This window comes from Lipotes vexillifer, unplaced genomic scaffold (assembly GCF_000442215.2).
Source record: "Lipotes vexillifer unplaced genomic scaffold, Lipotes_vexillifer_v1.1 scaffold223, whole genome shotgun sequence".
Taxonomy (NCBI): Eukaryota; Metazoa; Chordata; class Mammalia; order Artiodactyla; family Lipotidae; genus Lipotes; species Lipotes vexillifer.
The window spans coordinates 620,560-633,144 of record NW_006788663.1 but is presented as its reverse complement, the minus strand read 5'-3'; the positions used below and the strand labels follow the sequence as shown (position 1 = coordinate 633,144).

Genomic DNA, 12,585 nt, shown 5'->3' with positions numbered 1-12,585 from the left:
CCTGCTGGAAACCCTTTCTACTAGTTCACAAAACAACGAAAGAAATCCCAGCTGTAATCCATTTTTTCCACATGAGATACATTGCACCATAACTTCATAACTGCAAAGGAAAATTTGCATCCGCCAAAATTGAGTGTGTAGGCTCACCACAGATTAAGTGACCTTATGATCTACAAGTTACCTCCTGGCCTCTCTAACAGCGAGGCACAGCCATGGCAGCCTATCAACACTTCCTAGCCCCCATTCATAGGGGACATTAGAGCATCACCCAAATGCAATAGACTGCAACCTGGGGACACAGCCCCAAGCCTCTCTGGGAAGAGTCTTCTGACAGCCAGCCTGGGTTGGGGCCTCTCTATGTTCCTGCAGCCCTTGGGTTTCCTTCCACCATAGCCCTTCTCACCCCTCACAGTAGTCTGTTTAGGAGTTGGTCTCCAGCCCCTGTCACATTCTACCTCCGTATCTCCCTCCAGTCCCTCACTTAGGCCTGACACAGAATTGGTGCTCAGGGAATAGTCATAGAACAATAATAATAATAAGGTAACGTTTATTAAACATTTAACCATGGGCCAGGCCCTGCTCTGAGTCCTTTATATACATTAACTTAGTTAAATCTTACAACAACCCTATGAGGTATTTAGATACTGTTCTTTTCCCCATTTCATAGTTAGGGACATTAAAGTACAAGGAGGTTGAGTAACTTGCCTGAATATACATGACTAGTTGGCAGCAGAGCCAGGATTTGAATTTAGGCATTCTAGCTTCAGAGCATGGGTGCTTAACAGCTATGTTAAGAAAAATTGCTAATGAATTTGTAAAATATTGAGAATGAAGCCTAACTCTGAGAATATTACAGGGATATGGAGGGCACACATGAAGGTAAGCTCCACAAGTACAGGCACCATGTAACACCACTGTATCCCCAACATACAGTTTGATACAGATTAAGTCCTCAATGAATATGTGGTGAATGAATGACATAAAAAGACAAGAATGGAAAAGGTACAAGAGAAGAATTTTTCAAGTGTTACTACATTTGTTATTTACTTTCTCTGTTTAATATAACAAGCAATACACATTCGTTATGAAAAAATTAACAATATAGATGAGGAAAAGTTTTATTATGAAATATATGATATATAAAATAATCAAGAATAATAATGAAGTGAATCTTGATATAGCCACCACCCAGCTTAAGGGATAGAACTCAATTCCTTAAGCCCTTGTGTGTCCTTCTCCAGTCTCATCACTTTCCTCCTTCCAGAAGCAACCACCTTCCTGAATTTTGTTTTTATCATTCCTTTACTTTTCTCTATACTTTTATCACTTGAATGTATCCCTGAGCATAAATTTTGTACGTTTTTGAATTTTATAAAACTGGACTCATATAATAAGTATTCTTCTGAGATTTGCTTTTTTAAGCTCCACATTATTCTTTCAAGAGTCATCCATGTTATGCCATAAATCTGTAGTTTCTTCATTTTTAGTCTTTTATAATAAGTCTTCTGGGGAATTCCCTGGTTGTCCAGTGGTTAGGACACTGTGCTTTTACTGCTGTGGGCCAGGGTTCGATCCCTGGTCGGGGAACTAAGATCCTGTGAGCAGCGCGGCCAAAAAAAAATTTTTTTTTAATTAAAAATAAAAGAAGTCTTCTCTTGTATGACAGCCACAGTGGATTTATCCATTTTCCTGAGATGGATATAAGTTGTTTCCCATTTTTGCTATTATAACCAATTCTACCCTGAACCTTCATTTTTACAAGTCTGATACACATGTGCAAAAGTTTCTTTAACATGTTACCTGTGAATGGAAGTGTCTTTGCATCTTCAAATTTATTAGGTAACACCAAATAGTTTTCTAAAGTGGTTGTACTAATTTACATTTCTACAATAAAATTATGTTTCATAATATAAAATGTATTTATACAAATAAAAATATAATCCACAATAAAAAATGTATATATAAAGAATCACTTGAAATTTCATCACTTGGTAGTAACTGCTGATAATACTGATATTTTGGTATATAACTGGCCGAACATTTTTCTGTGTGTGTGTATTTTTTTTTTTTTTTTTTTTTTTTTTTTTTTTTTTTTTTTTTTTTTTTTTTTTTTGTAGTACGCGGGCCTCTCACTGTTGTGGCTTCCCCCGTTGCGGGGCACAGGCTCCGGACGCGCAGGCTCAGCGGCCATGGCTCACGGTCCCAGCCGCTCCGTGGCATGTGGGATCCTCCCAGACCGGGGCACGAACCCGTGTCCCCTGCATCGCCAGGCGGACTCTCAACCACTGCGCCACCAGGGAAGCCCATGTGTGTATGTTTTATTAAGCCATAGACATGTATTTGTTTTGTTAAAATAGAATAAAATAATACAGATCATTTTGGAGCTTCCTGTTGTCACTTACAGTACATGATAAGCATTAAAGAATAAATGTTTTATGCACCTGCCGTTGCTTTTGTTTCCAGAAACATCATTAGTGTGATCATCACTCCCAATCCCAAACTTTGAGACTTAACTGCCACTTCTATGGCTGGACCCCAAGCCCCACTATTCAGGCAGAGTTAGTGCTTCCCTCCCCTTGCTTTCTAGGTCCCTGTGCATTTCCCACACTTGGCTTCATTGCCTGTTGACTAATTTGTACCCACAAGGCAGCTATGAGTTCCTGGAGAAAAAGGATCTCCTATATTCAATTTATGTTCCCAGTGCCCAGAACTGGGTCTAGCATGTGAGCAAATCTGCAGATATTTTTCAGATTAAGTGACAAATCCACTTTTATGAAGCAACCTGAATAGCAGTTAAGGGTATTGGCTTTGGAAAGTGGCAAACATGACCTTGTATCCCAAACTCACCTCTTAATAAGCTGTAATTTAACCTCTCTAAGGCTTCCCCATCTACCCACTTCATGCTTAGATTAAATTCAAAAAATAGCTGCTAAATACAGTACCTGGAAATGGAATGAGATCAGTACATCTCAGGGTATTGTGGTATTATTACTCTGAAGGGAGGAGAAAGCCTCCTTGCTGAAGCACAGGGAATCATACTGTCCACTAGGCACAGGGAAGATACTGGGGAACATTTGGGCCTGATTTTCCCATAAGACCTGTTTCTAAGCTAAGATGAAACTTGGATTACAGAGAACAAAAAGCCAATTTCACACTCCTTGAGGTAGCTAAACTTCCCGGGCCCCTAGTCTCCCTGTATTTCCTCTCACGGTCTGTCCCCCACTCCCATACTCTAGCCACAGCCATCTGCTGCCAGTGTCTCTGGCACTATTCTAGACAATAGAAGAGGACAAAATAGACACATTTCAAGCATAGAAATGAGGTGGAACAAACAATTATAATAGTTAACACTTATGTAATGTTTACTCTGTTCCTGACACTGTTCTGAGTACTTTTCAACATTACCTTCTAAAATCTTTCTAACAACCCCATGAATGAGGGCTACCTTTAGCTCTCATTTACCAGTAATGAAACTGACATGGTGAGGTTTCACCCAAGAGCACCCAGCTAATAGTGGCTGAGCAGAGGCTGGAATCTAGGCACTCTGGTGCCAGCGGCCATGTTCTTAACTACTGTGCCAGGCTGGTCCTGCAGGAGCTCAGAAGAGGGGCTGTGCAGGACAGAGAGGACTGTGGACAACACTGGATTTGAATTTTCTCAACTCCTGGAATGTAGAAAAGGAGGCTTGAGAGTTCTGCAGGGACGATTCCCTTAGGGACCTAGAGGGTTTTAAGGAAGAGATTGACCTGGGTAAATGTGCAGAGGGGAGGATGGATTGATTGAATTGGGAAAGACTGAAGACATGGAGGCTCCTAAAGAGACTTGCAGTGATTTGGTTAGTATCAGGAGTGACAGAGAGGAGAGGACAAATTTACAGATGTTTAGGGGATAGAATCAACAGGAGTTGGAGAGAGACTGGGGATGGGGGGCGGAGGGACTGAGGGAGAAGTAGGAAGTGGACTGCTCCTGGGTTTCCAGCTATTCCTGGCTGCTGGAAGACCAGCAAATGAATCTGGCTGCAATGAGTATGTGTGGGTAGGCAGTCAGTGCAGGAGATGGAGAAAGCATTATTGGGCAAGAAAACAGCCTGCAAGGGCTTGAAAGGGCAAGAGGAATGTGGGCAGAATGAGACATTCCGGGTGGCTGCCCATGTGTGCAGAGATGGGGGAGTGGTGGAGGCAATTATCAGGGATCGAGAATGGAAAGATTGAGGCTTAATATACTGTAATAAGGCATTTGGGCTTTATCCTAGAGACCACAAAAGTGTTCAAGAGAGGGAATAACATGTTGCCATGTGTTAGGAGGAATAGATTTTTGGCCTGGAGATTTTTTTTGTTGGGGGCAAGGTGGGGAGAAATGAGGAATCAGGAAAATTAGCCTGCTTGGCTTCTTAATCAATTAGGACACTGTGGCAAATAATCTTGACAAAAGATAGGACAGGCTGGTTAAATTGCAGCACAGGTCCTGGGCCAGCAGCCCTCACACCAACCTTCCCAGAAGGAACTCCAGGGGTACTTGCTCCAGGAAAAACAGAGGACAGCTGAGGTTTACCGAGTCAGCTCCAGAGCCCCAGACATGCCACACCCTGGGAAGTAAGTCACCACACTTATGACCAGAGTCATCAGCCCTTGCTTAAGGACCTGGAAAGTTGTTACAAAATAAATTTCAGGTAGGTTGAGTATGAATTGAATAGCCCTAAATTGATTGTTTTGTTTTGAATGAGGTTATGGAAACATCAACAACAAAAAAGTAACCTAAAAAGACACTTGCCCTGTGAACAGGAATTCCGCCTTTCAACACTGTCCACAAACTGAGCCCTCTCTGTCCTTTAACCCATAAGAATCTCTTACTTTTTTGCGTTTTGGGTGCCTGGTTTTCTTGTATCGACCCAAACACTGTCAGTTACCATCTAGATGCTGACCTAAATCGCTATCTCTAACCCAGATCGGTCTCCAGAGCTTTCGCCCTTGAATCAATTAAGATCATGTTTTGTGCAGGTGACAGAAAACCAGTCCCCATGGCTTAACTAAATTAGGGTTTATTTTTCTCAGATGGTAAACAGCCCAGGGCCATACAACAGCTCCATAATGTTCAAATCCTTCTGTCTCCCTCCTCTACCTTCCTTAGCATAAGCCTTCATCCTCAAGGTTACAAAATGGTTGTATCTTGTCCAAGCATGGCAACCCTGTTTAGGCAGGAAGAGGGGAGCACAGGGTGAAGGGCAAAGGCCGCCTGGGCCTGTACATTGTTATCAGGAAAACAATAGCTTTTCCAGAACCTCCACTGGAGGATGTCCACTTAGAGCTTATTGGTCAGAACTGGATCTCGTGACCAACCACAGAGAGTCTGGAAAGACTGGCAAGAGAGTCTAGGAGGGTGAATGTTTTAACTGGGCCCTTCACTGTCCCAAACAAAGCTGGCTTCTGTTAGGAGAGAAGAAGGGGGAGAGGATAGTGAGTGAGCAACTAGCAGGGTTTCCACCTATCTTCTGGACGGCTCTACTTGGGTATTTCATCAGGATCTCAAATTCAGTATGTCCTAAAGTGATCTTGTCATTTTCCCTCCACACTGGTTTCTCTTCCAGTGTTTTTTTTAACTACGATGAAATTCACAACCATTGACCCAGTTTGCTAAAGAAAGTCTTAACTCCTTCCTATCCGCATCCAGCCGTATCCAATCAGTTATCACCTATCACCCCCGTATGGATTCTCGTATCTGTCCACTTCCCACCTTCTCTCCCTGCCATTGTCTCAGTCCTAGTCAGTAGTGCCTGTTCCCTTCCTGATTGCCCTGAGGAAATTCTTGCCCTATTCCAGTCCTGCAGCCTATCCTTTATTGTGTCTACACCACAGCGTTTTTTTTTTTTTTTTTTTTAATATTTATTTATTTGGCTGCACTGGGTCTTTGTTGCGGCACTTGGGATCTTCGTTGCTGCCTGCGGGATCTTCCTTTCAGTGTTCGGGTTCCTTTAGTTGCAGCACGTGGGCTTTTAGTTGCGGCTTGCAGGATCTAGTTCCCTGACCAGGGATCAAACCTGGGCCCCCTGCATTGGGAGCGCAGAGTCTTAACCACTGGACCACCAGGGCGGTCCCCCCAGGGTTCTTTCTTAAATTCAAAACTATCGATGCCTTCTCCCAAAAAATTAAATTTCCCGCTACCTGTAGGGTAGTCCAAACTCACTGACATGACCAGCAAGGCTCTGTGACCTTTGTGACTTTTCTGCCCACTTCTGCAGCCTCATTGCTTCATTCTGCACTCCAGTCACACGAAAATACTTTAAAATTCTCTTCTCTAAAAGAGCCACTTCTCTCATTTTCCCTTCAGCTTGAATCTACCCTTTCCTTTCTGCCCCCTTGGCTTTTTCTTATCTGACAGGTCTCAGCTGAGACCAGACTTCCTCCAGAAACTCTTCCAGGATCTGCCTTTGTAACTCTTGTAATTCTGTATTGTAGCCATCTGTTTACTTGTCTTCCTCACCAGCAAGATCAGTGACTCTCAAACTTACCGTGAATGTCAGAATCTCTGCTCGTAATGTTCCTCCAGAAACCTACAGAATCAGAATCTCTGGGGAGGGGGGAGTTGGGAATCTGCATGTTGAACAGGCAGCCAGGGTCATTGACAGGCAGATGGTCCAGGAACCAGGTCTTGAGAAACACTGAACCAGACTCCAGGCAACCTCAAGGAAAGTGTTTTGGTCCCTAGTGCATCCCTAATGCCTAGCATGGAGCCAGGCACAAAGTGTGTCATCTAACTCCAACCTTTTCTCCTTCCTCCTCTCTATACTGCCTCGTCGACATAATAATAATGATCACTATTTATAGGGTAGCACAAACCGCTGTCAGGCAAATGAATGAATTATTCTCCTTCAGTGATTCTCCATTGTCTGCAGTTTCAAAGTCCAAACTCTCTGACAAACCTGAGATTTGAATCCAGCAGTACCTCTTACTATCTCTGTGACTTTGAGCAATTTGCTTGAACTATATACACCTCGGCTCCCTCACCTGAAAAACTATGCTAATACTTATACCAACCTCATATGGTAGCTATTACAAGTAATTGAGACAATGAGCTTCAAGCACTTAGGACAATGCCTGACACATAGCAAGAACTCAATACAAATTTACCATTTATTATTATTATTGTTATTATTACTACTACTATTACTCCTCCTCCTACTACTATTTTTGGAGTACCTATCAAATTCTAGCCAGGCATTTGAGTATGCATTTTTATATGCATTATTTTCTTTAATCCTCCTACTCATCATAGCAAGGTAAGTATCATTATCCCCATTTTACAGATAAGAAAACCCAGGCTTAGAGAGGCAAAGTAATTCATACTAGGTATAATTGAGAGCAAAGAGAAGAGAAAAAAGAAACTTTTCAAAGCTTTATTAAAGTAAATCAAGTTTGGCAACCACATAGAACAATATGCACTTTTATACATTGCTGGTAGGAATGTAAAATGATTTATGATCACTGGGGAGCGCTGTCTGGCAAAGGTGAAGCTGTGCCTACACCATGATTCAGCAAGTACACTCCTAGGAATATATCCTAAAAAATTATCACACCTGTGTATTTGCAGGCATGTCCAAGAATGTTCATTGTGTGATTATTTATTGAACAGAGGGATGTTTAAATGAACTGGAGTATAATCACAAAATGAAATATTATACAGCAGTTATACTGAATGAATCTCAAAAATATTGAGGGGGATGAAAGGAAATTCAGGAATAGTTACAGGAGAATACCGTTTATATAAAGATTAAAACATGCAAAACATGCCATCTATTTTTGTGGATAAATACCTATGTACTAGAGGCATAAAAACACACATTGAGTTGATAAACTGATAAGCCCCAAGTTCAAGATGGCAATGACCTACAGGGAGAGAAGGAAATGGAATTAGGGAGGGTTACACAGAGACATTCAGCTGTATATTTAATGCTTCATTGCCTAAAGAACAAAACAGCTGAAGCAAATATAGGAAAATACGAAGATGTGACTAAGCTGGGTAATGAGTACTGGTTATATTATTCTATTTTTGTGTACGTCTTATTTCCTAATTTTTAAAAGGCTTCATTAAGAACACGGATAATAGACACTTTGGGGTCCAGAAATGTCCTAAATCTCCCCTTGGGCCACTCCACCACCATCCCTGACGGTGGTCGCCTCCCCAAGCCTCCTGGCTGCCTGGGGGCCTCAGCGTCAAAGTGACTGACCTGCGCCATGGGCGCCCGCAGGTCTGAAGTCTAGCAAGCTCTGGGCACTCGCGTGACCTAATCTGCAACTCTCCCCGGCGGGGACGACTGCCCGCCGGTGCCACCGAGTTTAGAGCCAGAGGAGAATCAAAGTTACCCTCCAGGAGCAGGTCCCAGCCATGAACCTCCGCAGCTCGATCACTATTCCACTCAGCTCTTGCCAGGCCAGTGAGCTTGAAGTGGAGAGACCAGCGGGCACCAGCCGTAACCCGGCCCGGACCCACCCTCGGGCCCGCCTCCCGGCCCGGGCCCCGCCCCTGGCCTCTTGGTTCCCTGAGCCAGCAGCACAGGGCCCAGCATGCCCTGCGGTGAGCCCGCTGTCCCTGTCTCCCGCTGTGACAGGATGCTGCAAACTCCCGTTCAAAATTCATCTCAGCATTCTCACATATAAAGGGGCTTTGAAGCCACCTGAACTTCATCAGTACCATTAGATCTATATTATTCATAGACATGAAAAGTAATGTCCTAAGATAGTAATATGAGAAAAAAAGCAGGTTACAAAAAACGGCATGTGTAAATATAATCCCATTTTTTAGCGTGTGCCTAGCGAAAAAGGCAGCTATGAGTATCTGTGTGAAGTGGGGTTAGGAATGATTTTTATTACTAGCTGTATTTTCTAAATGTTCTACTATGTTTTAATTGGTTTAAAAAAACTGGTGTAGGGGAGGGAAAAATAATTTTCCTTCTACCCTTCTAGGTTCTTGGCTGAGACGTCCCACCCCCATAATAAAAAGGCAGATTAATAGAAGAAAAACAAATTTCTGCAAATATATGAGACTCAAAGGCAACCGGGCAATTGAGGTTTATCTACCATCCTGAGCTAAGGAAAGGGATAGGAAGGAGTCTGGGTCTTCAAAGACGGGGAAGCAATTCACAGAAAGGTGAGAAGAGCAGATGTTTGCCCTGCCATGCGGATACGTCTCTCAGATGAAATACTTGTGTCTGGTAACAGCTGTCTTCTTGGTACAGGCCCCCACTCTAAATTGTTTTAGGCAGTTAAGGGAGAGGTAAAAAGCTTTTCCTAAGTGCTGGGTCTTGACTGCCTTCAGCTCAAAATAACCCACATGCCAAAGTGGCACGTTTCGGGGTGGCATACCCTCCCCGCCTCCCGTCATTAGGTTAAAAGAAAAGTAACTACACAGTTCAAAAATTCACCAAGTACAAAAAAGTACTCAAAAAGTAAGTCTTCTTCTCACCCCAGTTCCTTAACCCTCCTCCCCAGAGTAGGGCTTTATATTCTGAACCAGTTTTCATAATCAGAAACAAAGGGCTATTTGCAACGAATGAGGTGTTTGTTTCTGGGTTTCTATCTCCCATTAAGAGAGTGGGGAGATTCCTATGGCAGGGAAAGAACTCTGAGCTTTGGAATTAGACAGGGTTTTGTTTTTGTTTTTGTTTTTGCGGTACGCGGGCCCCTCACTGTTGTGGCCTCTCCCGTTGCGGAGCACAGGCTCCGGACGCGCAGGCTCAGCGGCCATGGCTCATGGGCTCAGCCGCTCCGCGGCATGTGGGATCTTCCCAAACCAGGGCACGAACCCGTGTCCCCTGCACCGGCAGGTGGGCTCTCAACCACTGCGCCACTAGGGAAGCCCTCAGACAGGGTTTTGAACCATAGTTCTGCAACTAGTGCAGTCTTGAGCAGGTTACCAAGCCTTTCTAATCCTCAGTTTTCTCATCTTTGAAATGGAGTAACCACCCATCCCAATATTTTATTAAGATTAGATGAGATCATGTGTATAACGCACATAGTGCTATTGCACACATATAAATGCCCAGTAACTGCCAGCCTCAGTCATTATAGTAATTATTTCTGATGTGTGGTACATGAGCTGGCACACAGTTAAGTCTCCAGAAATGGACTGATAGACCGACCATCTGTGTGGAAGGGGATAATTTCTTTTCTTTTTTTAAATTTTCTCCTTTAAATTTGTCCTGCGTCTGGCATGTAGTACATTATATTTACTTATTTATTTATTTTTATTTTTGGATGTGTTGGGTCTTCGTTTCTGTGCGTGGGCTTTCTCTAGTTGCAGCGAGTGGGGGCCAGTCTTCATCACGGTGCGCGAGCCTCTCACTGTCGCGGCCTCTCGTTGCAGAGCACAAGCTCCAGATGCGCGGGCTCAGTAGTTATGGCTCACGGGCCCAGTTGCTCCGTGGCATATGGGATCCTCCCAGACCAGGGCTCAAACCCGTGTCGCCTGCACTGGCAGGCAGATTCTCAACCACTGCGCCACCTGGGAAGCCCAGGGGATAATTTCTGAGATGAAAAGCAGCTACAAAAAAATCCCCTGAAGGTGATGTGGGCTTCAAGGAACCACAAACTCCTTTGCAGCTTGATAGCTGTTGGGCAGGGTGAAGGGTTCATTATGGGAGAAGGAATGCTAAGACTATGCTCTGTAGCTAAACCACGCTGCATAAAGCTGTGGGCAAACCCAAACATATATGCTCTCAAAAGTCTCAAAAGGCAACCAACCAAACAGGAACACAAAAGACCAGGACCCAAGAGTGAGGAAGTTATGCATTTGTCCATTGTGCTGAACTCAGTGTCTCCATCTCCTGTGGGTGAGCTGTCCCCAGCATGCACATAAAAGGCTCAGAACTTGGAGTACTGGATTATTGTCATAGAGTTTGGGGGAAGGGCCAGGTAAGGGACTAAGATTTACTGAGTCCTGACTACATGTAAGGCAATTCACACACATTTTGTTCATTGAATCCTTGTAGTTTTGTGAGGTAGGTGCTACTGCCCCATTCGCAGATGAAGCACTCAGGATTAGGGAGGTGGGTGACTTGATTAAGGTCACACAGTTACTAAGTGACGAAGCTCAAACTCAAAGTCAAACTCAAAGGCCGACTTACCCCAAGCTGGCATCCTTTCCCACCACACCACTCTACCATGTCAATTTCCATTGCCTTGACAAAGGCTTCACGGGGAGGATGGCTAAATATAGTGGAAAGGCAAGGGCTCTCAAATTAGAAAACCTGGCTTCAATTCTGTAGACTTTCTGTGTGGATCAGGGTGAGTCACTTGGTATTTGTGGACTTTGGTTTTCTTATCTGCAAAATGGAGATCATGACACCAGTAGCACTGAATGGTTGGACAGATCAAATGCGTCTGACAGTGCTGCTTAAACTCGAAAGAGCTATGTGAATGTTAGTGCTTTTTGTTAGGGGCTAGAACTTTAGGATATCTCAGAGGAGACTGTTGCCAGCAAGGTAGTGTAGATGCAAATGCAGGGTAGGCCCTTTGCTTGAGCCTGGAGAGATGAGATGGAGAGATTGACTCGGCTTGCTCAGAGCAGGGGGGCTTTGCACAGCACTTGGTACTTTAAAGCAGATCAGTAAACAGTAACTGAAATTAATCCAGGCATGGCACAGGAAGTGGTTTGGGTGAAAATCAATCCTTTCGTTCAATATTTGTTACTCACTCTGTGCAAGGCCCAGGGGAGATAAAGGAGAATAAGACAGGTCCTTAATAACATGAGATATAAGGTGTAAATATCACTAGAGAAGTCCTCTGGAACTGCTGTGGAAATAGACATGAAAGACCCTTGCTCAAAGAACTCCATCTGGGAGACGGATACACTGCATCTTAGGCAGAGTAATCAGGATTCTCAGAGTAGGGCAGAGGTGTGTGTCGTCAGAAGGGGAGGGAAGATGCCTACTTGGGGGCAAGAGGCTGAGAGATAGGAAAGGTGGGAAGAGTAGGTGGGAGATAAGGTCCTTGGCTCTTGGTTTTAACTCAGGGGGTGGTCAGCATCAATTTGAAACCTGGACAGTAGTGGGGTTTAGGCATAGAAAGGGAGGGGACAAGGAGAAATGAGGTTTGGAGGGAGGGACTGGTGGGATGCTGTGAGGAATGGGATGGGGGGTGGGGGGAGGGGGCAGGGATTAGAAGTTGTCCAGAGAGCAACTCTTTGTTTAGGGAATGGGTCAGAGGGTGGGTTTCTCCTCTGAGAGACCACTTCATGAGGTGGGGAGATTCAATATATAAAAGCCTCGCACTTCTTATTACACTCCTATCTTTAGTCATTGAAGTTTTCTGAACCTCAGTTACTTTATCTATAAATGAGGCTAATTATATGTACCTCATATGATTGTTGTAAAGAATGAACTAGATCGGTGCTTCCCTGGTGGCGCAGTGGTTGAGTGTCCGCCTGCCGATGTAGGGGACACGGGTTCATGCCCCGGTCTGGGAGGATCCCACATGCCGCGGAGCGGCTGGGCCCGTGAGCCACGGCCGCAGAGACTGCGCACCCGGAGCCTGTGCTCTGCAATGGGAAAGGCCACAACAGTGAGAGGCCCGCATACTGCAAAAAAAAAAAAAA

General features: G+C 44.2%; 1 non-coding gene across 1 annotated transcript; it reads right to left on the bottom strand.

Moving 5' to 3' along the window:
- Window positions 1-6,013: 6,013 nt before the first annotated feature.
- Window positions 6,014-6,086, bottom strand: TRNAG-CCC (transfer RNA glycine (anticodon CCC)). Its single transcript has one exon. It is a non-coding gene; the product is annotated as a tRNA-Gly (tRNA).
- Window positions 6,087-12,585: the final 6,499 nt, after the last annotated feature.